This window comes from Orcinus orca, chromosome 15 (assembly GCF_937001465.1).
Source record: "Orcinus orca chromosome 15, mOrcOrc1.1, whole genome shotgun sequence".
Taxonomy (NCBI): Eukaryota; Metazoa; Chordata; class Mammalia; order Artiodactyla; family Delphinidae; genus Orcinus; species Orcinus orca.
This window is the reverse complement of record NC_064573.1, coordinates 16,379,979-16,404,692: the sequence shown is the minus strand read 5'-3', so window position 1 is coordinate 16,404,692 and position 24,714 is coordinate 16,379,979. Positions and strand designations below refer to the sequence as shown.

Genomic DNA, 24,714 nt, shown 5'->3' with positions numbered 1-24,714 from the left:
TCGTTACTTGCAAAGTGAGGGAGCTAGGTGAGGGAAGAGTAAATATGATTCTGGGCCACTCAGACACGAGTGAGCAAATTCTCTAAATGATCTTGTGTTAGGTGTTATCCCTTGCCTCAGAATTGCTCTGCAGAAGGCTGACAGAAGACCTACCAGGGGAAAACGTCAGAATTCCCCACCTACAGTTTCTTTTCTCCTTTTCCATTATTCATGGAAGAAAGGGAGAAGCTTGAGGGATGTCCCTGAGGTGTGCGTGGCCATGGACCAGGCTCGGCCCTCAAGCGATAGGGATACACTCTGTTAGTAGGGGACCGAGTGGGGCCTCTGAGGCACTGCCTCCCTTAATTTTCCTTCTGAAAAGGATGCTTTGCCCTGTGTAACCTTGTTACATGCTCTTCTCTAGGATGGTTTATCAGAAAATATGGCTGTCTCTCCATGCCCTTCCTCAGCAAGTGTGTTAACAGCAGGATAAGCACAGTTGTGAAGCCTTTATTTCCACAACTTTTCAAGTAGCTAAGCACCAACAATGTTAGAGTTGAAAATGGGGCCATCTTATCAGGAACCAACTCTCAGATGTTGAAGTAAATATAAATTTAGTAATGTGGGAAACTTATCACTAAAAGTACTCCATATTTGAATCATTTTTCTCTTTTGTTAGCTCAGTTTTAGGAACAGTCCTAGGGGTTCCCCTGGAAGAAAGTTTGGCTGGAATAGAGGGCAGTGATTGTGAATTCTCCAGATCTTTCTTGGGCATGCTGTTAGGGGAGCAGCAGTCTTTTGGAATACGAATAGGAAGTGTTGATGTTGTAATGCTGACTGACACAGTGATACTGAGTCTAAAATGGTGGTTAATACCTCACTACAGTTTCACACAAAAATACAGGTAAGGGCCTTAGAATTCCACAATGGTGGAGTAAGGACTTCTGAAAATCTACTCCACAAAAGCACTGAAAACACTGGCAAGACATATCAATATCAACTTTTGCAAAACTTTGGAAATTAGCTAAAGACTTGGAACAATCTGAGGAATATTTGTTCAGGAAAAGCCATGTGATCTCAGCAGGAACGGTGAACTTTGTGTGGTGTTTTAACTTGTGCTCATCCCATCCCCCTGCCCCAGCTCCACTGTGGCCTTGGAAGCCAACCGCTTTGCAGCTATGGTAGCTGTGAAAACCAGCAATCTAGCAGCCACTGGATGTGGAAGAACAGAATCGGAGCTCCCCCAGAGGCCCACTTCCAAAGAAGTGTCAACCCGTCTGGCAGCTTGCGTAAGAGCCCCATTCTTAGGGCTTGTCTTTATTTGATCTGACTCAGAGCACACTTTGTGTAAGGGCCCTACTCACTGAGCATTTGTTGAGAATGGTCAGTTGCAATTGTTTAATCCCAGCTGCCTGAGATGGTTTTGCTGTTTGGGGCCAACAGTAGCTGATCAAAAAAAGACTGAAAGAAAAATCTGGGAATGAAATGCCCCTCAGGAGCCTTGTACAGCTCCACCATTTTTCTGGGAATCTGCAAGACTCTGCAGATGCCCAGGGAAGACTGAAGAAAGCCCTGAATTCTCTTGTTGACCTTGAGGTTCTACGCAAGCAGAAAGTGAGACTAAGGTAGAGTTATAAACTGGCTGGCAAAGCATTGAAACCATGAGCCAACACATACACAGAAGCCCCTGGTAAGGGCTGGAAGATTTATTAGTTCAAGACATTTAAGGAGATCTCTGTTCACCTACTCCTGAACCACTAAGCGAACTAATCAGGGACTTCAGTGGCCACATGTGACAAAAAATACAGACGTCATAGACTTAGTCCAAGAAAATCACTAAACAGTAACAACAAACAACCCTGGGGTCCATAACAATAATTTTGGAATCTGATTTCCACACATTGACACATTATATTATTTTAAACGTCTAGTTTTCAACAGAAGATTACACGACAGCCAAAGACACAGGAAAATATGGCCCATCCACAGGAAAAAGTCAATCGATGGAAACCGTCCCTGAGGAAGCCCGGGTGTTGAATGTACTACGGAAAACTTTATATCAGCTTTGATAGACATGTTCAAAGAATCTATAGGAAACCACATCTGAAGAGTTAAAGGAAAATACGGAATGATACATCACCAAATGGAAAACGTGTAAAGAGATAAAGATTATTAAAAAGAAAAAAAAAAAGGAATTCTGGAGTTGAAAAGTACAATAGCTGAAAAGAAAACATTGACAGCGTTATGATGGGTCAAAGAAGCCAGACACAAAAGGCCACCTCTTTAGTTAAAATGTTCAACACAGGCAAATCCATAGAGACAGAAGGTAGCTTAGTGTTTTCTGGAGGCTGGTGGGAGGAAGGAATAGGGTGTGACTGTAATGGGTACAGAGTTTCTTCTGGGGTGAGGAAAATTTTCTGGCATTATCTAATGGTGATAGATGCACAGCTTGGTAAATATATTAAAAACCAATGAATTGTCTATACTTGAAAAGGGCAGACTTTATGATCTATGAATTAAACCTCAATAAAGTTATTTAAAAATAATGTATATAGATAAGGGCACATCCAGATGCATCTAGGGTGTAGGAAAACTGTGCCACAGGCTTCAGTATCTGGCTTGTGCAGACTTCGGGCGTTTTGTGCCTTGAGTTGGATTCTTTTTTTTTCTTTTTTTTTAAAATTACTTCTTCGGCAGGTCCTGAGGAGACCAGGCTCCTCTGCCCGGGGAGAAATTCCAATGGCAGGTTGGATGGGTGACACATTGTCTTCCTTAGCAGGGAGCAGCCTGGGAACTCCTGCAGAAAGTCCAGCAGAGCCCCACTCACACGGGGCCACCCACAAAGCCGTGGCCCCTCACTCCCTCCCAGCAGCCCACTTGAGTTGGATTCCTAACTCTGCATCTCATTTTCCCCATCCGCTCTACTGCCCCTGGCAGCGTCTGCTTCCGTGTCACTGGACTGAGGGAGCAGCGTGGCAGTGTTCCTCCATTCTGAGAGGGTGATGGGGGCCATCGGGCCAGTAGTACGTTTCTGCCTAATTAATGCCTGAGCTTAAGCTTTCATCGATGTGGGATGTGTCATTGTTTCTCCCCATTCTCGCACCTTGTACCTTGGCATTTTGCTCTTATCCTCCCAAGATCAGGCTAAGGAAAACTTAAGTAGCACAAGGGGGAGAAATGCCATAGAGATGAGCTTGGCCAGTTTGAGGCGATCAAAAAGCATCTGCCTGATAGATGGTGTGCAACCCCAAAGTTGAGCAAGTGATTACAAAGCGATCAAGAATAAAACCAAACTCTTGTCCTCTGCTGGGTAACTCGAGGGAAGAAATGGTGCTGCACATTAAGGCAAGGAGACAAAGCCCAAATGACACACATAGGAGAGAGAACGCTGAGAAGTCAGCCAGTGTTGGCTGTACAAGTCTCAGTATGTATTGGATGATTGGCTCAGAGTAAGAGGATGCTGGAAATGATGCAAGAGGTGGGGGCGGGGCGTTGGGGGGAAGATATCTCCATAGCTGAAGAGTCGGATGGACAAGCAGTTGTTTGGACAAAAGAATAATAACAATAATAATAGTAAAACCTGCATATATTTAAAATACTTTCTATTATGGATTCATTTCACCCATTCTTAGGAGGAGGGAGTAGGTTTGCACAGATACAATTTATGAAAAGTGTCTGGACCAGAGAACATCATAGTGGCAGGGATTTCCTGTCCAAGAGAGCAAAAAGGAAGTAAAAAAATAGGAGACTCCAGGAGGCAGTTTTAAGCACTGTTTTTTGGTCTGAGGTCATTGGAAATTGTGTTTCGTTACAGATTTTCCTCTGGTCTGGCTGCACAAAGTGATCATTAGGTTGGCGCAAAGTGCTATGGAAAACAGCCGCTGCTGACATCAAGAGAAATGATTATGCCGTTTGGTAAACACAGGAAACTAGATTGCTAAGGAGCCCTTCCCTTGATTGCTTGAACTGTGGCTCAGTGGGAAAGTTACCTGTCTGCTCTTTGTGGTCAGGAGTTTTTGTAAATCGAGAAGCCCACAAATACGTGAGACGGAAGGTGTTGTACTTTAGGCCCAAGCCAGACTGGCCTGGTGCTAGTAATTGGAGTTGTGTAAACTGCAGTGAAGGGGGAAGAGCTGGTGGCTGGTGTCACAGGAAGAGCAAACCCCTAACTTTTATTCCTAACGTATAATAGGACACCTTCCTTTCTGACACTGGGCACAGTAAGGGATGAAAGACTTCAGCCTGTGAAGAGCTCTGCCTCAGGCTTGGGACCATTAATCAGAACAAGTAAAATAAAATTAGGCAAGGTAGTCAGGTTTGTTTTATTTTAATGGAATAATAAGATATAAAACAAGAGATAGCAGGGCCACAGAGCGGGGAAAGCGCTGGTGGACTTTTTCTTAATCCTGTTTGAGGTTTGGCTCCATTTTCTTGAGCTTCTTTGCTTACCTTTGGCGAACTCCATAGTGGGTAAAGTGAGACGGCAAGATACAGCCTGTGTCCTTCCACCAAGAGAGGAGTTGGACTCATTCTTTCTTTACATCTTTTTTTTTCTTAATTTAATTTTTTTGTGACCTTTTTATTTATTTAATTTATTTATTTTTACATCTTTATTGGAGTATAATTGCTTTACAGTGGTGTGTTAGTTTCTGCTCCATAACAAAGCAAATCAGCCATACATATACACGTTCCCATATCTCTTCCCTCTTGCGTCTCCCTCCCTCCCACCCTCCCCATCCCACCCCTCCAGGCGGTCACAAAGCACCAAGCTGATCTCCCTGTGCTATGCGGCTGCTTCCCAGTAGCTATCTACCTTACGTTTGGTAGTGTATATATGTCCATGCCACTCTCTCACTTTGTCACAGCTTACCCTTCCCCCTCCCCACATCCTCAAGTCCATTCTCGAGTAGGTCTGTGTCTTTATTCCTGTCTTACCCCTAGGTTCTTCATGACTTTTTTTTTTCTTAAATTCCATATATATGGGTTAGCATACAGTATTTGTCTTTCTCTTTCTGACTTACTTCACTCTGTATGACAGACTCTAGGTCTATCCACCTCTTTACATCTTTATTGGAGTATAATTGCTTTGCAATGGTGTGTTAGTTGCTGCTGTGTAACAAAGTGAATCAGCTATACATATACATGTATCCCCATATCTCTTCCCTCTTGCGTCTCCCTGCCACCCTCCCTATCCCACCCCTCTAGGTGGTCACAAAGCACCGAGCTGATCTCCCCGTGCGATGCAGTGGACTCACTCTTATTTCAGTGGTTTTCAAATCCTGATCATAAGAAGTGCTCCAGTCCCCACCCACCCCCCCACCAACATTTTATTATGAAAAATTTCAAGCCTATGGAAAAGTTGAAAGAATGTTCAGTGAACATCCATTTACCCACCACCTAGAATCTACAATTAATATTTTGCTGTACTTACTTTATCATCTTTATCCCCTCTCTCCATCTTATTTTTACATAGGTTTCAGAGTACACAGCAAACATCAGTACGCTTCAGTCCTACACGTTGAATGTGAATATCATTAGGTACAGTTTCATATTTGCTTGCGGATCACTTCCGGGAATTTTTTTCAAGATTAAATTCCCAAGCGCCATCATAGAGTTTATGATGCAGAAGGGTGGGGGAGAGCCCAGGACCCTCTGCTTTGAAAAGCCCCCGGGCTTGGGGTCCTCTGCTCCAGGGAGAGGTTGGTAGCGGTCTTCTTCACAACGTCTCATTTGACTCCATAGAGAATGGCTTTCCTGGCCCTCGATAAAGATGCGTTTCTAGTATTGCTCTGGCTACTTATCTACATTTTACTGGTCTTTGGGAAAACAAAATGTAAAAACAGAAAGAGGGCTTAAAAAAGGAGTCGAGAGAGCTTTTCTTGAGGTGAGAATGGCGGGATCAGTTGGGAGACAGGGCTTGCGCTGGCCCTGCCAAAGAGGAGGAATACGAAGGTTAAAAGGGAGTTTGGCGGGCTTCTCTGGTGGCGCAGTGGTTGAGAGTCCACCTGCCGATGCAGGGGACACAGGTTCGTGCCCCGGTCCGGGAAGATCCCGCATGCCGCGGAGTGGCTGGGCCCGTGAGCCGTGGCCGCTGAGCCTGCGTGTCCGGAGCCTGTGCTCTGCAAAGGGAGAGGCCACAACAGTGAGAGGCCCGCGTACCGCAAAAAAAAAAAAAAAGGGAGTTTGGGTCAGCCCATTCATTCCTTGTTGGGTTTGTTTCAGGGACCTGGGGCAACATGGTGGGAATAAAAAGGCAGCTGGATTGGGTGAAACTGGACTTAGTCTCTGGATGGGTCTGTTCACTTCACCACTTCATGTCTACTGTTGAGGAAAAATAACACCTTATATGACAGTGGTGGATTAGATGAGACCACGAATGGGAGAGTGTTGATAAAGTTTCCTGTGCAGCCCCAAATGCTAGGACTTGTTACTTCTGGGTGGAAGAAGCAGTTGGGGCTGAGTGTGGCAATGTGCTAAGACTCCTATACCTTCAAGTTGTGTGTAAGGTGTGCATGCCTAACTCAGGACAAATAACCTGCCGGTTGTGCTGCAAGGAATGCTGGTGAAGTCTTCTCCATGGGAATGCTGGCTCGGCTTTGGGGTTTAATTACAACGTATCTTTGGGCAAATTACTGAGTGTCTCCCATCTTAACTTCCTTCATTTCTTCATGTCTTAAGTGGAGGTACTTGGATGATCTTAAAGATCCAGTCATCTTTAGCATTCTCTGCTGTTGAATTCTAGAAGGAAGGCTTATGGGAATGGAATGACAGTAACGAGTGGTAAGCGTGGTAATAGATGGGAGGGTGCATACCCTTTCTCATTTATTTAACAAACACAGTGATCACTGTGTTTCAGGTCCTGTCCTCAGGACCTGACCTCATTTTTAGTTTTTGAAACACCCTATAAAGATAGGTACTACTGTTATCCCCATTATGTAGATTAGGAAACTGAGGCTCAGAGAAGTTTGTGATATGCTCCTAATCACAGCTGGGAAGTGGCAGACCTTGATGGCATGCAGGCAGTCTGCCTCTGGGATCTAACCAGCTGGCCAGCTCCCCTGCCTGAGGGCTCGAGAAGGATGCAGGGGAGTCCCGGGGGGCTGTGGAGTAGGGGGGGCACTTGCGAGCTTCAGGCATGAGGGTGTGTGTTGTAGAATTGAGGAGTCGTTTTGCTCTGGGTGGCGTTATGGAAGTTATTTTTCTGTTTTAAACTGCTGGGGTTGCAAGTGTTTAAATACTGAGAGGATGGGTCAGGGGAGAGGGCGCAGGGGCAATGAGGTGGTCCCTGGGAAAGCTGGGGGGCTGGGATCTGGTGCTTGCGGAGAAGGATTCATTTGGATGGGGAGTTCACCTGGACACCCGGCTCCAGCAGGGGCACAGCTGTCTCAAAGGAGCAGTAGTTGACTCAGGTTTCAGAGTTCTGGAAAAAAACTTCAGGTTTGACTTCCTAATCCTTGAGGTTTTTGGTTCTCACGCTTTGGATACACTGAAGCAGTGGGTTTGATATGGAGAGTAAAGTGGGATTATTTCTGTTAGCTGGCCCTATTCCCTTTTTGGTCTAGAAAGGTGAGAAGCTGTTCGTTAGTGCAAGCCACCTCATGGATGATTTATGGAAGAAATAACTGTTACGGGGAAAGCATCTGTTGCTCTAGAGAGCAGAGCCAGGCAAGGGGGACCAGGGGGATGTTCCTCATTCCTGTACCTGCTGCTTATTTGGAAAGTATCCCCACGTGTTTGTGGAAGTAGCCACACTTGGATGCTATAAATGCAGAACTTCCTTCACCTGTGTTGGTGTTATGTCCCAATAAACCCGTTGTAAGTCGAAAATATCCTTAAGTCGAAAATGCATTTAATACACCTACTGAAATGAACATCATAGCTTGGCCTCGCCCACCTTAAACGTGCTCAGAACGCTTCCGGTAGCTTACAGTTGGACAGGATCATCTAACACAAAGCCTATTGTATGATGAAGTGTTGACTATCTCACGTAATTTGTTGAATACGGTATTGAAAGTGAAGAGCAGAATGGTCGTCTGGATATAGAACGGTTGGAATTGTACCGGCTGTTTACCCTCGTGATGGTGGGGCTGGCTGGGAGCGTCACGAGAGGATCATACCGCACATCGCTGGGCCGGGGAAAGATCAAAATTCAAAATCCGAGGTACGGTTCCTACTGAAGGCTTATCACTTTGGCACGATTGTAAAGTTGAAAAATTGTATTGAGTTGAACCATTGTAAGTTGGGGGACCATCTGTAGAGAGGGTTTCTGTTTGTTTTCTTTTAACCATCAAGTATAAGCAAACAAGAAAGAAAGAAAAAGAAAAGAAGAAAACAGTCATTTACTAGATGACAGAGGGAGCATGGGCGCTGGGGAGGTGCCTCAGGCTACCTGGCCTGTGTGAGATGAGACAAAGTTCTGCTGGTGGCTGGCCAGCCCTGTTGGTGGAGACCAGGGTCAGCTGCTCTTTTCTCAGTCCCCACCCGACCTCTGCCAGGAAGAGAGAGCAACAGTCCCCTAGAGCAGTCAGCCTCTCAAGCTTTTAAGGGAAAAAAAGAAAAAAAGTTGCTTCGGGGATGGGGAGAGGTAGGGGTGGGTTGAGGGCAGCCCTTGTCGGAGAAATGTCAGCAACCAGACTCCTAAGCATGAGAACCCCAGGGATAAAGAGTTGTCTGGGCCTTTCGGCTCCTGTATGATAATCAATATCACCATGGCATTGTCCTTTGCTGTTGGCCATGAATTAAGAGCTTGTGGTGTTTCAGCTACAATGCAAGTTAAATCCACAGTTGTGGACTAGCTTCGGAAACTCATTTATGTTTGGGGAGATGGATTCCAAATTTCAAATAACTGGCTTCCAGATGAAATTCTGGAGCTCAGTCCGTGTTTTAAAGCAGGAGATTTACTGTTATTTTGTACAAAAGGACATCTGAACACATGTGGAATGACCTGAGTGCAAACAAAATAAAATACGTATATTAAGCCATTGTATCTTCCTCTGCCCTGATGTGAACTACAAGCTTTGTTAATTTTCCTGTTCCCACCCTCACCTCTGAACCTGTGTGGTACAGGTTCAGAAGTACCTACCTTAATTATTAGAGAAATAATTAAGTGTTGGCCAACTCTGCTGCACTTCCTGGCCCAGGCAATTTCTCTCTAGCATATGTGTTTTGCATAGAGTTCAAATTGCCCATTTCCCCAATGATCTAATAATCTCTGCTTGTATTTGACAGGCTGTTTATATTTTTGAGTGAAATAATGCATCTCTTTCACTTGAGAAAGGAATGGTACAGAAAATGATTGCAACCCAGGACCAAAAATGCAACATGAAGTCTCAGCTATTTGTTTATCCGGGTTTTGAAAACCAGTTTTAGCTTTAGCTCGGGACGTGTGCTGTATTTGTAATTTATTGACTTCCTTCCTTATCTTGGTATCATACATTCCATTATTCTTTCTTGTTTGTGTATATTTGGCTTTTCTTACTTTTTGGTCATTTTTGCTCTGTTACTTGGTGACATCATTTGGGGACATACGACTTTTCCAAGAGTTGGGACTGCAGATTGATCTTTAAATCTTTATAATTTTACACTTTGTAAGACATCAGGTGGTGTTTTCATGGACGGGGAGTTTGGAACCTGGATTTTTTGCCCATGTCTAAAAGCACTTAACGTCATGACAGAAACAGTCATAGTTACATGTCACAGAAGAGTGTTATAATTTTTCAAGGTTAAGAATAGGTGTATAACGCATTTATTAAGCGTTTATAATAAGTGTCTGTTAGGTATATGTAGTAATTATTTAGGAGTAGTTTATGCAAAGGATGTGGGAAATGTAATGATTTAATTTGAGATGATTCCTGCCCTTAAGGAGCATACCTTAAACATTTTTGGATCTTTTTTTATTGTGAAATATGTGGAAAAGTGCATGAAGCAAAAATAGCCAGCTCTGGTGAGGCACCGTGATCCCCTGTGTCCAGTGCCCCCCTCCCATCAGTGCTCCTCCCCTTGACTCCTTTGCTCCTAAGCTTTCAGATTTAAGTAGAAACTCCAATTCTTAAACATGCTGATGTTTTAAGGGGTATGTGTTCGTAGCTGCAAGTGTGAAGGAGAAAGAAAAAAAAAGTCTTAAGTAACCCAACCAGGGCCAACTGATGTTATTTTTTTTAATGCTTCTAGTAGTTTTCTAATATTCTTTTATACAGTGTACACTGCCTTTTTAATTTATACAATAAACATTTCCTTTTTTAAAAAATAAGGTTTAGTAAACATTTTTAAAAAATTTATTTGGCTGTGTCATGTCTTAGTTGTGGCATGTGGGGTCTTTCGTTGTGGCGTGCGAGCTTCTCTCTAGTTGTGGCGTGCAGGCTCCAGAACACGCGGGCTCCGTGGCTGCAGCATGCGAGCTCTCTAGTTGTGGTGTGCGGGCTCTAGAGCATGAAGGCTTAGCTGCCCTGTAGCATGTGGGATCTTAGTTCTCTGACCAGGGATTGAACCCGGGTCCCCTGCATTGGAAGGCAGATTCTTAACCACTGGACCACCAGAGAAGTCCCAGTACACATTATTATAAATGATTATAAAGTATTCCATTATATGGATGTTCTCTTATTACTTGTCTGTTGCATATTCTTGGACTGTTTTTCCCTCATGTGTCGCATGTTACGAATAGGCTGTGGGAAGCAGTTTTATTCATCATGATCTTTCCTTTTAAATTTACAACTGTTTTCTCTTAATGAGTCAAAGAGCATATACATTTTTAGGAGGAACTTAAATTCTAAGTCAGAAGTTAAGTAGTAGCATGCAATAGATTGAGATTTATAAGGGAAGAGAGGGTATCTGTTTTGCCAGTTGAGGATGTAGATTTACCTTTGTGCCTTGATATAGTAGATGCTCAATGAATGTTTATTGACTGAATGAATGAACATAAAAAGGCAGTGCTCATAAAGGGTCTGGTTAGTGGTATGTACAGGAAGTGCTGCAGTGGTTCATAATAATTAAGATAATAGCTAATGCTGGTTGTGTAACAGTTTGATTGAAGCAGTTTACATGGTGTCCCCGGGGGTTTGGGAGTGAAGGGAATCCACATGTAATGCTCACACTCTGGGAAGAAAGTTAAGACTTTAAAATTAGGTGGGCTTAAAGAATGGAAACAACTCAAATGTCCATCCACTGATGAATGGGGAAACAAAAATGTGGCGTATCCATCCAATAGAATATTATTCAGCAATAAAAAGGAACGAAGTACTGTTACTTGTCATAGCATAGATGGACCTTAAAAACATGCTAAGGGAAAGAAGCCAGTCATAAAAGGCCACATATTATATTATTCTCTTTATATGAGGTGCCTGGAAGAGATGCATCCATAGAGACAGGAAGTGGATTAATGGTTGCTTAGGGCCAGGGGGAGAGGGAAATGGGTATGGTTTTTCTTTTTCTTTTTTTTCAGGTGGTGACAAAATTTGATGGTTATCTTGGTTGCATAATTCTGTGAATCTATTAAAATCCACTGAATTGGGCTTCCCTGGTGGCGCAGTGGTTGAGAGTCCGCCTGCCGATGCAGGGGACAAGGGTTCGTGCCCCGGTCAGGGAAGATCCCACATGCCACGGAGCGGCTGGGCCCGTGAGCCATGGCCGCTGAGCCTGCGCGTCCGGAGCCTGTGCTCCGCAACGGGAGAGGCCGCAACAGTGAGAGGCCCGCGTACCACAAAAAAAAAAAAAAAAAAAAAAAATCCACTGAATTGTACAGTTCAACCCATAACAGTGGTTACCAGTTTGAGATGAGGAACCCAGGTGAATGGAGATGCAGGCGTGGGCCATTTGAGCTGGCAAATCTTTCTGGAGCCAAAGGATTGACAGTAGTGGGAGGTGTGCATGGAAATGGGGGCTCGGCCAGTTATGGAGGGCTGTGTGTGGCAGTCAGCAGCGTGGATGGACTTGGTCCTCCAGGCAGTGAGGGGGTCCGTGGGGTCAGCTGAGGGTGATGGAGTAAAAGCATCTTCCAGAAAGTTAATCTGGGCTGCTTTGAAGGTGTGCTGCAGAGGGAGGAGGCTGGAAGGAGGGAGGTGAGTGTGCAGGATGATGAGGCAAACACGGGGAAAGTACAGGGATTGGAGGCCTTGCACAGGCAAAGTTCAGAACTGAAAAGTCTGAGATGACTTCGGAGTTTTGAACCTTGATCCTTACAAGAGCGGTAATGCGAAATAGGGAAATTAGGTAAATGAAAATACAGGTCCTGCCGTTGGTTAAGTTTTGTAATATGTTATCGATACTATAGTATGTTGTTTTAGTCAAAGTAAAAGTGTATAACAGCTCGCATAGCTTTCTTCCAAGCTGAATCTTTGCAACCAATCTTTTTTCCCTATTGAAAAAGGAATCTTTTATTCTACGCTAATTAGCCACAGATTCTCCTACAGGAGTTTTCAGGAACCGGACTCTAGTGGTTGGATGGAGACAAGCATATTTGATAATCTTTTGCATTAGTTCATGTTGTATCATTCAGCAGGTTTTACAGTTGGTTCCTTGGCAAGGGATGGTTGAGATTCCTACTGACTAATTATGATTTGGGGTTTTACCTTGTTGATAACTATCCGAACATGAGGGTGTACTCCTTGGTTTGGGTAAATTTTGCTTGTAGATATTGAGGTTTGGGCTATTGAATTTCCTATGTATTTTATTTTGGCTTTTAATCCTTTAAAACATTTGACTCTGACTTTATTGAGCACTGTAAAAAATTCACCATTCAGACCCTTGTGAGGACAAGACCCTTGGCAGAAACCCTTGAATGGACAACTCTCTAGCTAATTTAAAGCTCCCTGAGATGCAGAACAGTCTGTGAAATAAACTAACTGTTGTGTCAGGAGGGAGAAAATAAGATGTGATTTTAATATTTTTGCTTGTAGCTGCGAAAAAGAACTTTGGAAGGATTCCCAAGAAACCTAGCAATAGAGGTGCCTATGGTGCTTTGTGTGTGTTGTGGGAAGGCAGTGGAGAATGGGGGGCGGGGCTGGCAGGAGGGAGTCAGGGTGAGGGGATGTTTTTACAGTGTATCATCTGAGGTGTTTTTTTGAGTTATGTGAAGGTATTACAGTTGTCCCTTGGTATCCTCAGGGGATTGATTCCAGGACCCCAGCAGATACCAAAGTTTGTGAGTGCTCAGGTCTCTTATATAAAATGGCATAGTATTTGCATATAAACTACGCACATCCTCCCATATACTCTGAATCATCTCCAGATTACTTATAATAACCAGTACAATGTAAATGCCGTGTAAACAGTTGTAAATACAATGTAAACAGTAAAACTTTCTGGAATTTTTGGGGAATATTTTTAATCCACGGTTAGTTGAACCTGTGAATGTGGAACCTGCGCACAGGGCCAGTTGTACTCATTTAGGAAAGCAATTTCACTTTCTAAGAATGTTAGGGAAAAACCCTTGTCCTTGGTTTTTTAGTCTTTTTTTTACCCCTTGTTCTGCCATATCATATAGGACAGATTGTCACATGCTTGATATATTTTAAGTATAACCAGACTTTGGCTAACTTGACTTTTCCCTACTTTTTTCTAATCAAAAAGCATTTTTAAATCCAAAAGAATTAGAGGAATAACCTTTACTCCATGTTTGGGGGGAAAAGTATATTATTAATTATATTACCTAATGCTAAGTAACTTCAAAATTTAATCACTTATTTAAAATTTAAAATTTAAAACAATTATTATGTGATCGTCATCCTTCCTTTTCTATGAAAGTTACCCTTTGTTTCTAGCTGAATAAATTTCTCAGTCAGCTTCTTGCCAAAAGAATTTTATTCTGTACTGTCTCTGTGCCTTTCAGTGCAAGCTGTTGATGTTGCTGCGAATATCATTCTTTTAAAAATGTTGTGAATGTCCTATGAATCTTATTGGGGGTTCACTTCATTAGACAAAAGTCGCATCCCCAGATCTCCTCAAGATAAGTAGTTTCCTTCATTGGGCTTGTGCTGAGTCTACCGAGGGACCACACCCTTACTTCTTAGAAGCCTGTTTGTTGGTCTGAATGGTTCTGAGGCAATGCCTTGGAGTTTTTCTGACTTCTTAACGCAGTCTTTATAGGTGGCACCTTCAACACTCTGCCTGGACATTTCCTTAGGTCAGGCAGGCAGCAATGCTGCTGAACTTTCTGTCGCTAAGTAATAAGGATTCTTTGCTTTCCAGCTTGTAATGACATTTCCCTCCCTGAACGCGATCCCTTACAGCCTCCTGAAAGACCATGAGAGTTCTACTGAGCTTCATCAGAAAGCTTCAGCCGTGTCCTTTGCGTCCTTCCAGCTTCTCCCCACTGCCAGCTTTCAAAGCGACTCACACGTTTGGGGTTTTTATTACGGCAGCACACCAGTTGCTGGAGTATAAGTGAATCCAAAACTCAGTGGCTTAAAACAGAGAACATTATTTTTCAGTTTCTGCAGGTCCAGGGATCCTAGAGCAGCTCAGGTGGGTGATGATGGCTCAGGGTCTCTCCTGAGGTTGTCTTCAGTATATTGGCCTGGGCTGGAGTCCTCTGAAGGTTTGAATGGGTCCGGAGGACCTGCTGCCCGGTTGTGTCACATACGTGCCTGGCGAGTTAGTGCTTGTTGGCAGGAAGCCAGTTTCTTGCCATGTGGACCTTCGTCATGGGACTGCTTGAACATCTTCACGGCATGGCAGTCACCTTTCCTCAGAACTTGGTTCAAAAGACAGGTGAGGGACTTCCCTGGTGGTGCAGTGGTTAGGAATCTGCCTGCCAGTGCAGGGGACACGGGTTCGATCCCTGGTCTGGGAAGATCCCACATGCCACCGAGCAACAGCCCGTGTGCCACAACTACTGAGCCTGCGCTCTAGAGCCCGTGAACCACAATTACTGAAGCCCGCGTGCCACAACTACTGAAGCCTGTGCTCTAGAGCCCACGAACCACAACTACGGAGCCCATGTGCCACAACGACTGAAGCCTGCGCACCACAACGAAGAGTAGCCCCGCTCACCACAACTAGAGAAAGCCTGCGCGCAGCAACGAAAACCCAACGCAGCCATAAATGAATAAATAGGTAGATAGATAGATAAATAAAAGAGACGAAATTGAGCTATTTGTAATGAGGTGGATAGACCTAGAGTCTGTCATACAGAGTGAAGTAAGTCAGAAAGAGAGAGACAAATACCGTATGCTAACACATATATATGGAATTTAAGAAAAAAAAATGTCATGAAAAACCTACGGGTGAAACGGGAATAAAGACACAGACTTACTAGAGAATGGACTTGAGGCTATGGGGAGGGGGAAGGGTAAATGGTGACAAAGCGATAAAGAGGCATGGACATATATACACTACCAAACGTAAGGTAGATAGCTAGTGGGAAGCAGCCGCATAGCACAGGGAGATTAGCTCGGTGCTTTGTGACCGCCTGGAGGGGTGGGATAGGGAGGGTGGGAGGGAGGGAGACGCAAGCGGGAAGAGGTATGGGAACATATGTATATATATAACTGATTCATTTTGTTGTGAAGCTGAAACTAACATACCATTGTAAAGCAATTATACTCCAATAAAGATGTTTAAAAAAAAATAAAATAAAATAAAAATGGTCCAAAAAAAAATAAATTTATTAAAAAAAAAAGATGTGGGTAAAAGGTGAGATGACGGGGGCTGAAGTCAGGGCGGCTCCATGCCTTGCCGCCAGCACAGTATCTTCCTTTCCGGTTTGAGACACCTTAGTCCGGAGACCAGCTGGAGGATGTCGGCAACACGGGAGGAAAACGTGTGGACACGCCAGCTAAAGGTATTACACGGGAGATGGATAATGGGAACGCGGGTCACAGATGATTCAGATCTGCCGGGAGTTGAGAGGTTGGGGTGGAGGGAATTGTGTGCAGGATGCAGGAAAGATGCCGAGCATCTCTTATTTGGAACCTGGAGGTAGAAGTGGGTCTGGTGGGGCACCACGTGCCAAGGCCCAGGGCACATGAGGGGCGTAGCAGAGATCACAGTGCTGAGCCGGGCAGGTAGACAGCAGCAGGCAGGATTCTGATGGGACCGATACGGGGAACAGGAAGGAGGTGCTGCAGACAGCGCTACCCCAGACGTCATGGAGAGGAGGAGACAAGTAGAAGGGAAAATTCGGGATCCAGAAGAGCTTGTGGTTTGTTTAGCAACCTAAAAGCAATAGCATTTTACGTAGGTGCAGTGCAAAGCGTCAACATTTCAATTTATGTGGAATTTAAGAGTTCGCAGATTTTAGTAAGTCCTCTCCCTGGTACTAAAGGGAAAAAGATCCATGCATTCCCTGTTTTGAGTGGAGTTTCAGCAATGTGTGGACTGATCCTCTTTTAAGATACACAGTCAGGGATTCATATCATGAGTGTTGCTTAGGCAAGAGGCCATCTCAGTGAAACAGAGACGGTCGTATGTAGGTTCCTTCATAGGCTGCGAGCTCTTGGGAACGTGGATTTTGCCGAAGATGGTGATTTTTAAATTTCACACTCTCTAGCCTGGTGCTTTCACGTAGGAGTTTTTCAAGAAGTATTCGTTCCGCAGCGATCTTGAGTAATAGCAAGCTGTTTGGTAAGAAATGCATAAGGCATGGTGGTAAGCACTTCCAATCTCTCATAGTTGGTTAGTAATAGCATTTCATAATGGTCCTTGTCCCTTAGACTAACTGGTATTGCAGCTTAGCAGGTTTTTCTTGAAAAGCAGGAATAACAAAATAGTTATCTCTAGGCTGGGTGGAAAAAAAAAAAAACCACCCCACCCAGAACGAAGCTGGGTACAGTCAAGTTGCTACAGCCTGCATATGTTCATTTTCTGTGGTGAGTATCTTGAGGAAACTGCCACATAAAGATGTGTGACACAGCTGGTGGCCCCGCCCTCCTTTGACCTGTGCTTTCCTGTTGTCTGATGGTATAACACAGAGGTCAAAGGTTGTACAACTTTTTCTGGGGGAGAATTCTCACATCCACTCTCCAAACATAGCAAACACTGACGCGCCAAGGGAATGGTCCGCGTTTTGTAGAAGAGTGACAGCAGGTCCGAAGTAGGTTCAGACTGGAGGAATCATACTGTGCATTTTAAACGGGCGCCGTTCTTTAAAACCTGCTACCGACCTCAACCTCGTATGATGTTAGCGGGGGATTTGCAGTCCCCACCCAGGGCGCTTCCAGAACAGTTGAGGCAGGACTGTAGCAAGGTTTCTTGAAGACTGACCGCCTTCTCTCCTCATTCTTCTGCGCTGCTGTGCGGCCGGCCTCCCTGTCCACTTGTAGAGTAAAGGTCTGGTTCCCTGGCGCAGCCTGCAAAGCCCTTCTCACCTGCAGGGCAGCCTCACCTGGCCGCCCTGGCCAGCCTGCTGCTGCTTCTGTATTACCTGGTGCTCTTACGCCCCTGATGTGCTCTGGCCGTGTCCTCTGCCTGGAGCACACCTGTTCGTCCCTTGCGTCTCGACCGATCACACTCCAGGGCCCGTCTTGCTGTCCTCTTCTCCGCGCGCTCCACCCGTGCAGAGCTGACTTTCATCTTTGCGAGTGGATCACATGGCAGAGGGCCAGACTGGATACATGGCAGGACCTGGGAGGGCCCTGGAAACCAGGCAGCTGGGGGTGCAGGGGTGAAGGCAGACCCTGCACCTTTGAAGCTGGCTTAGTGACACGTGAGAAACGTGTAGGCTTGTAGGACAGCTCTGTTGCCTCCACCTCTTCCACGAACACCTAGAAAGAACATCTGAAAGAAAACTGCAAAGAGCGAATTTGCCTGTTCACGGCCTGGAGTTTGGAAACAAAGGCTTGGTGATGTTTTTAAATTTAGGCGTCATTGGGGCTTTCCTGACTGCTGGGTTGATAGGTTAGAAGGATCTAGGTGTGTCCTTATTAGATTATCCATTGATTGCATATATACATAGACTTTAACATTTTTCTAGCTGTGTTGCAAGTTAAGCTGTAGTCTAGGAGGTTATCCTTATTTTGTTCCTTGTTCTTTTCCTGCCTCCTAGTGTGATGTTGCTGATCTGAGGTCTTCGTCCCCGAGGGGCTGGTTGTCCGCTGGTGTTTATTGAGCTGTGAGCTGTGCTTGGCTCCCAGGGCTGTGGACCTGGGTGAAGAGGGCCACGATTACTCAGCAGATTGGTACTGGGGGCGTGGCTGCTAGGTGCTTGCTCAGAAAGGGAGAAAAGGCATGGATACTGGCTAGTCCTGAAGGAGTGCGCCCTTAGGGGAGGAAATTTAACAGCTGCCCCTCTCCTCTGCCAGCACTGCCCACCCACTCACTCTTCCGCTCTGACACTGGCTCACTCCCACACTCACTGACTTATTTGCTCTCACTCTCTTGTTGCTTCACCCTTTGTCTTGCATGTCTGTTCTCACAGAGCCCAAGGCAATCTGGGGCCTGCGCTGTCCAGGAAAGAGGGAGGCTCTGGTCCTTAAGGCAGGATTGTATTTGAAAGGGGAAAAGATAGTGGGCAGGGTGGCGATGGGGGAATTAATCCCAGGCAGCAAGTGTAGCACAGACACGGGTGTGAAGGCCAGAAAGTACCAGGATCCCAGCAGAGGATGGTGCATACTTGGATGTCCCCCTCGGGGGAGGGGGCAGTGGGGGTGAGGTGAGGTCTGGACAGGTGAGCGGGACTAGATTGCAGATCCCCCCTCCCCCGTCCCCCTGAGCTCAGTCTGGCCTGAAGGGCAGAAGGGGCAGCCTCCGGGGAGGATCTGGCAGGAGGACTGCCAGTGCCGCTGCCTCCCAGAATCACATGGACTCCTCACCCATGGGTATTGAGACTGTAGGGCTGGAAATCCTCAGTTAGGGTTTGAATGTGTCTGTGGGTTCCCTGTGATAATTTCCATATTTTCTTCTATTTCTCATCGGGGACGTTTTCTAGTATTTTTACTTGAGCATAAAACAAGGTATGCCCATACACTTTAAATTCTGTCAGAAAGCTTTGGCTTGTAGGATTAGAGTTTTAGGCCTTAGGTTTTGGGAATGCCAAGTGTTTACCTTTTGGGGCTGCTTTTACTGGGAAGAGCTTGCCTCTTCTCAATGGGAACTCCTTGGTAAAACCTACTGTTAGTGTGCAAGTCTTTTTATTTAGGTTGTTTTCATCTCTACAGGGATACTTTATAGTCAGTAGCTATGGGAGGATTATTTTTGAATGCTGAATCACCTTTTCAGGGTGATTTGGTGACAAAAGTCATTCTGTGGCTGGCCTTACCTGAAACTCACTGCCCTGGCTTTTGTGTGAATCTAAATTTCACATTGTGACTAGTTTTGTTTAAAACAGGGAGCATCTGTGCATTCAGAAACCAGCTCTGTGCTTCCACTTGCTGTCATGAGTTTCTCCTTTACTAGTGGAACAAGACAATCGGTTTGTCCTGAGGTCTGTCAGTCATGGAATGTGGTGTGTCCAAACGTAAACTCTTTGCAGCCTTGCGAACTTATTATCAGTGTGGGAAATTGGCATGTGGAAGAACAGCAGGTGGCATTTAGAAGCTTGGGAGTTTTTCTCCTCTATGGATTTCCCATCAGCCATTTAAGGTTCTAATCTTCAGAGCACTAAGGTCAGTGCTTCGTAAAATTACAGATCGAACCGTGGCATCTCAAATGGCAACCCATTTAGAAATCTTCCTTAAATTACTGGGGGAAAGAAAAGAAAGAAAAAATGGTAATGAATGAACGATGACTGTTTTGTTTCCAAGACTTAGGACGGAGCCCTCCAGCTCTGTGGCTTTTTATTCTGATGTGAAGGTAATGAGACCATTGTAACTTACTGTCAGGCATGATATGTTAGTGCCAGCTCTGTGCGAAGTGCTGTTTAGAACACAGAGCTGCTGAGTCCTCGGCCAGACCACCGTCTGCAGTCTGCAAGTAGGCTGTGGAGGCAGAGGCCATTCCAAGTAGGAGAAGCCTTCTGTTCCCGCAGGGAGTAAAGGGAGAACCCCAAATAGACAGGTGTGTAGTTGAATGGATACAGCGCCAGGCCAAGTGCCCTGCTTTTCATGCGCAAAGGATGTCAGAGACATGAGGTCAGAGCCCCGAGTTGCATCCTCAGCGCAGTAGCAGGAATCCTCGGTTCTTTATCTGGTTGGAGTGAGTCAGGGCGTGTGTGACATTCTATCTAAAGTTTAAAGTTAGTTGAGCCCCAGGACCTTCACTTCCGAATAGCACACACCGGCATCAGATCTGCAGATGGCAACAGGAAGAGAGGAGTGGTCTCAAGATACTGACCTGGGGTGGTGTCTGCCGGAGGAGGGTGACAGGTGTTAATGTTACTGAGTCCAAGCTCATACTGCTTGCCGCACGACAGGCCAGTAAACCGAGAGACAAGTTGTTGGGGCAAAAGTAATAGTGACTTTATTCGGAAAGCCCGCAGACTGAGAAGATGGTGGACTAGTGTCCCAAAGAACCATCTTACCCCAGATAGAATGCAGGCTTCTTTTATACTAAAAGGGGAGGGGGTGTGGTTGGTTGGCGCAGACTTCTTGGAGTTGGCATCCTTTGTTCTTGCATCGGTCCACCTAGGTCACGTCAGGATGTTCCTGTAAACCTCCAAGAAGACTAATGTTATTCTCTGTTCTGCAACTTTTTATCTCTCTATGAATGGAAAAGTGTTATATCTTTAAAGGTCAGAGCCTTGAGAATGTGGTACCTTGTATCTTTCAGGATATAGGCAACGTTCTTAACTCTAAGCAAAAGCAGAAGAATCCAAAGGTTAACGTTAGATCCAATATGGAGTCAGATTTGTTCTTCCCTATTACATTAAGATAGGACAGTAACAGAGAGAGGCTTTTCTCCCCCTTAGTTTTATGCAGAAAATGGTCATGGAATAATGGGGAGGAATCTGGCAAATGGCAGGATGCAGGGCCCCAGGAAGGGGAGAGTTCAGGTGTCAGGGCAGGGCCAAGCAGGGGAGGACTGAACTGAGCTGCGGAGAGAATTCTGTCCCGGGCTGAGCAGTGGTTTTGCAAAGGTAGCCCGTGGGAGGGCCGGCAGCGGGGGACAGTCGTGGGGGGTCAGGCAGTGTTGCCCCCTCCTGCAGGTTTGGGAAGGGGCAACCACACACAGGGCACTCCCGGAACGGCAGATGTCACCCTCGTAACTCCTTTCAGGCCCCATGTTGCCTGTGAGGCTCAGACTCCTGCATCTAGAAGGGTCTGTAAGGCCCTCCTGGAGCCTCACCCCCACCTCTGGTCCCCTCTTCAGGTCCTGTTTCCCGTCATTTTCTAAACACATTCAGCCTCCAGGCGTTGGTCACGGAGTGCTGTGAATGCAAATACAGAGGCGTCGTCCTGAGTGTTTAGAAGCAGGGACCCCTGCAGCCCCCCACCATCAGGGTTCCAGTCCTGGCTATGCCACTTGCCAACTGTGTGTGTGTGTGCGGGGGGGGGGGGGTCCTCTCTGTGCCTCAGTTTCCTCATCTGTAAAATAGGAATAGTAACAGTACCTATCTTATAGGGATATTGAGCTGTATAGGCGTTAGTTGCTGCTGTATCATCACCGTCATCATCATCGCCAAGCTCACACATTTCCCCCAAAAGAAATGAGTCATACCCTTTATTCTAGATTCCCTGTCTTAGTCTGTTTAGGCTGCCGTAACAAAAATACCGTAGAATTGGGTGGCTTATCACAGAAATTTCTCACAGTTCTGGAGGCTGGGAAGTCCAAGATCAGGGTCCTGGCAGACTCAGGGTCTGGTGGGGGCCAGCTTCCTGCTTCGTGGATCACTGTCTTGCTTTGTCCTCACGTGGAGCAAGGGAGCTCTCTGGGATCACATTTATAAAGGCACTAATCCCATTCCTGAGAGCTCCACCCTCGTGATCTAATCACCCACCAAAGGCCCACTTCCAAATACATGGGGAATTGGGATTTAACCTGAATTTTGGGGGGAAACAAACAGTCAGTGCCCTTCCCTGTGGAGGCACCGAGGGCAGTAGAGTCAGAAGACGATGACTCACAGCTGTCACTATGTACTTATTAGGCTTGAAGACTTATCAAGATACATTCCTGAGCCTCAGTTTCCCCATGTGTAAAAGAGGGATCGTGACACCCTACCCATCTCTCAGGGTTTTGTTAGCAAATGCCAAGCCACAGTGTAAGTACGTGTTCTCAGCAAGCGCCAGGTCCCTTTCACTATTCTTTTTTTTTGTTTTGTTTTTTTCCGGTACGCGGGCCTCTCACTGTTGTGGCCTCTCCCGTTGCGGAGCACAGGCTCCGGACGCGCAGGCTCAGCGGCCATGGCTCACGGGCCCAGCCGCCCCGCGGCATGTGGGATCTTCCCGGACCGGGGCACGAACCCGTGTCCCCTGCATCGGCAGGCGGACTCTCAACCACTGCGCCACCAGGGAAGCCCCCTATCACTATTCTTATTATGAGTTTTACTTTCCAGCAAGTGTTATAGTTTTCCTGATCTTTTTTCCAGTTCCAAATCGGGACCCTTGGAGCCAGGTAAACTTATTTGCAGATATTTGAATTTGGGACAGTATTTGACTATCTGGGACCTATTTTTGTCCAGGTTCCGGTATTTTGACTTCATTATACCCCAGCAGCTCGTAAGGAGGCTTCCTTGAGGCCAGCCCTCGTGTCGTCTTTGTCATCTTTATTTCCCTGGTGGCTCCTAGCACATGCCTTACTCATGGTAGGCATTCGGCAGATGTTCTTGAATGCGTTTAGTATTAAGTAATAATAAATGTTCAGCTATATTTTATGGACAAACAAATGCTTGAATTCACATGTACGTAAGAGACATCTGGTGACTATCTGCTGTGTACCAGCCAGCAACTTGCTTCTTGTAATCTTATTCTCTGCTACAAAGGAATTGTGATATTCCAGGTCACCAAGTGACATTTCAGGACAATTACTCGTTAAAGGAAATGTAAATTTACGCATTAAACAGCGCCACTGAATTGCACAACGCCAGGAGGCTCTATCCACGTCGCAATCGGGAGCCCTGCTTCTCTGGTTTCTTGGTACATAGAAAGAGTCGGAGGATCCGGCGTGGGCGTTTGAAGTAGACTCGAAGAGGTGTCAGGTGGTCCTTCAGAGTTTTGAGACTGAGGAATGGTTTGAGCAGTTACATTAGTCGCCACACACAACGGAGAAGAGCGCTTCAAGGACACCCAGCCTCGGGTCAGAGAGGTAATATTCCACTTCTGTTGCTTGATACTCTGCCTGCTATAGAAAATAATCTGAGACAGCTTATAATAAAAGTGCAGCCCCCATAAAATGAGAATGATTAACAGACAGGAAGGAAAGGATAGGAAATGGATTTCAGGAAGCTCTGAGTCTCCTGGCAGCCAGAACAAAGAGAGCTCTTGCTGGGGTGATGCCTTCTCAGTTGAAGGAAGGAAGGGCCCCACGTCCTGCTGGCAGCTGTGGGTTCATGGGAATAGATGCTGAAGTGTTGTACCAGCCTGCCGCTGGAGCATCTGGCTGGGGTTGGGTGGAGAGGGGCACATCCTTGCCCGGTAGAGTCATGAAGGCCCCTTAGCATCCAGTTGTTCCTGAAATTCCTCTTGGAAAGTTGAGGATTATAATGTTACACTGTGGCTTCCTGAAGCCAGTTCTCCTGGAGGCCAGAGCAGTGAGTGAGTGTGAACTATCTGCATCTGCTTGTGAGGGGTGATTGGTGGAAAAGGGACTCTCCCCAGGTGACACTGGTGCTTCAGTGAACAGACCTGGAAGGGCAGATCGTGTGCTCCTTCCACACCAGCACATTATCCTAAACCCAGCTTTTACCGGTGGGACAAACACAGCCTTTGGGAACCCCTCCCACCCTGGGGACACTGCCCAGTACGCCAGTCCTCAGTACCTCCCTGCGCAGGCCCCCTGAAGCTTGGCTAAAATACTACAAATTGCTCCACTGGGGGAGATTCTGACTCTTGCGTAAACCACATTTTCTGGTGGGAGTAAACCATATTGATGGTGGGAAAGGCCTCAAAAAACTTTTTTTTTTTTTTGGCTTACTTTTGCTTTCTTTTTTCTTTCTTTCTTCCCCCAGAACCACCAAACTACTTTTATTTATTTAACTTATTTTTTATTGAAGTATAGTTGAATTACAATGTTGTGTTAATTACTGCTGTCCAGCAGACTGACTCAGTTATACATGCATAAACCTTCTTTTTCATATTCTTTTCCATTATGGTTTATCACAGGTTACTGAACATAGTTCCCTGTGCTGTACAGTCGGATGTTGTTGTTTACCCATTGTATATACATCAGTTTGCATCTGTTAGTCCCTGACTCCCAATCCAAAAGTACTTTGGCTTTACTTTTCTCATGAAACCTGAGAAAAGGCCTTCCTCTTACCCACCTCACTGATAATAGGAGTTAATGGAAATGGATGTTAGTGTATGACATTCCTTTTAGGGTGTTTTTTAAAAAAAAGAAAAAATTGCTTTTAGATCTAAGGTGTTTTTCTGTAGCTTTAAAAAAATACCAGTAGGGAATGCACATCTTATTCTTTTAGATGAAATGTCAGTTTTCATCATGATAGAGCCAACCAGGAAAGGAAAACGATTAAGGAGAAAGACTTAGGTAACTGGAGCCAAACACTTCTGGTTATAAAAGGGGTGGGCGTGGCTTCTGGGCATGTCGAGTGTGGCCCAGCTGTGTTTCTCCCAGGCCATGTCCTCCTTAGGGTCTGTGAATGGCTGAACTCAGAGCAAGTCTTTTGCAATCTGCACCTTCTGAATACAGGTTTTGTTCTGTTGGCTTAATTTGCATTTGGTGTCTGGAGTGCCTGGTCATGGAAAGAGCTGATGC

General features: G+C 45.6%; 1 protein-coding gene across 3 annotated transcripts in view; it reads left to right on the top strand.

Moving 5' to 3' along the window:
* Nucleotides 1-24,714, top strand: part of NEDD4L (NEDD4 like E3 ubiquitin protein ligase) — a 344,838-nt gene that overhangs the window by 23,211 nt on the left and 296,913 nt on the right. The window contains exon 1 of one of the 3 annotated variants that reach the window (XM_033424926.2): nt 22,917-23,088. The exons of the other annotated variants lie outside the window; for them this stretch is intronic. The gene's annotated coding sequence lies outside the window, so the exon portion shown is untranslated. Of the gene's footprint in view, nt 1-22,916; nt 23,089-24,714 lie in introns of those variants that run through there. 3 annotated transcript variants of the gene reach the window in all.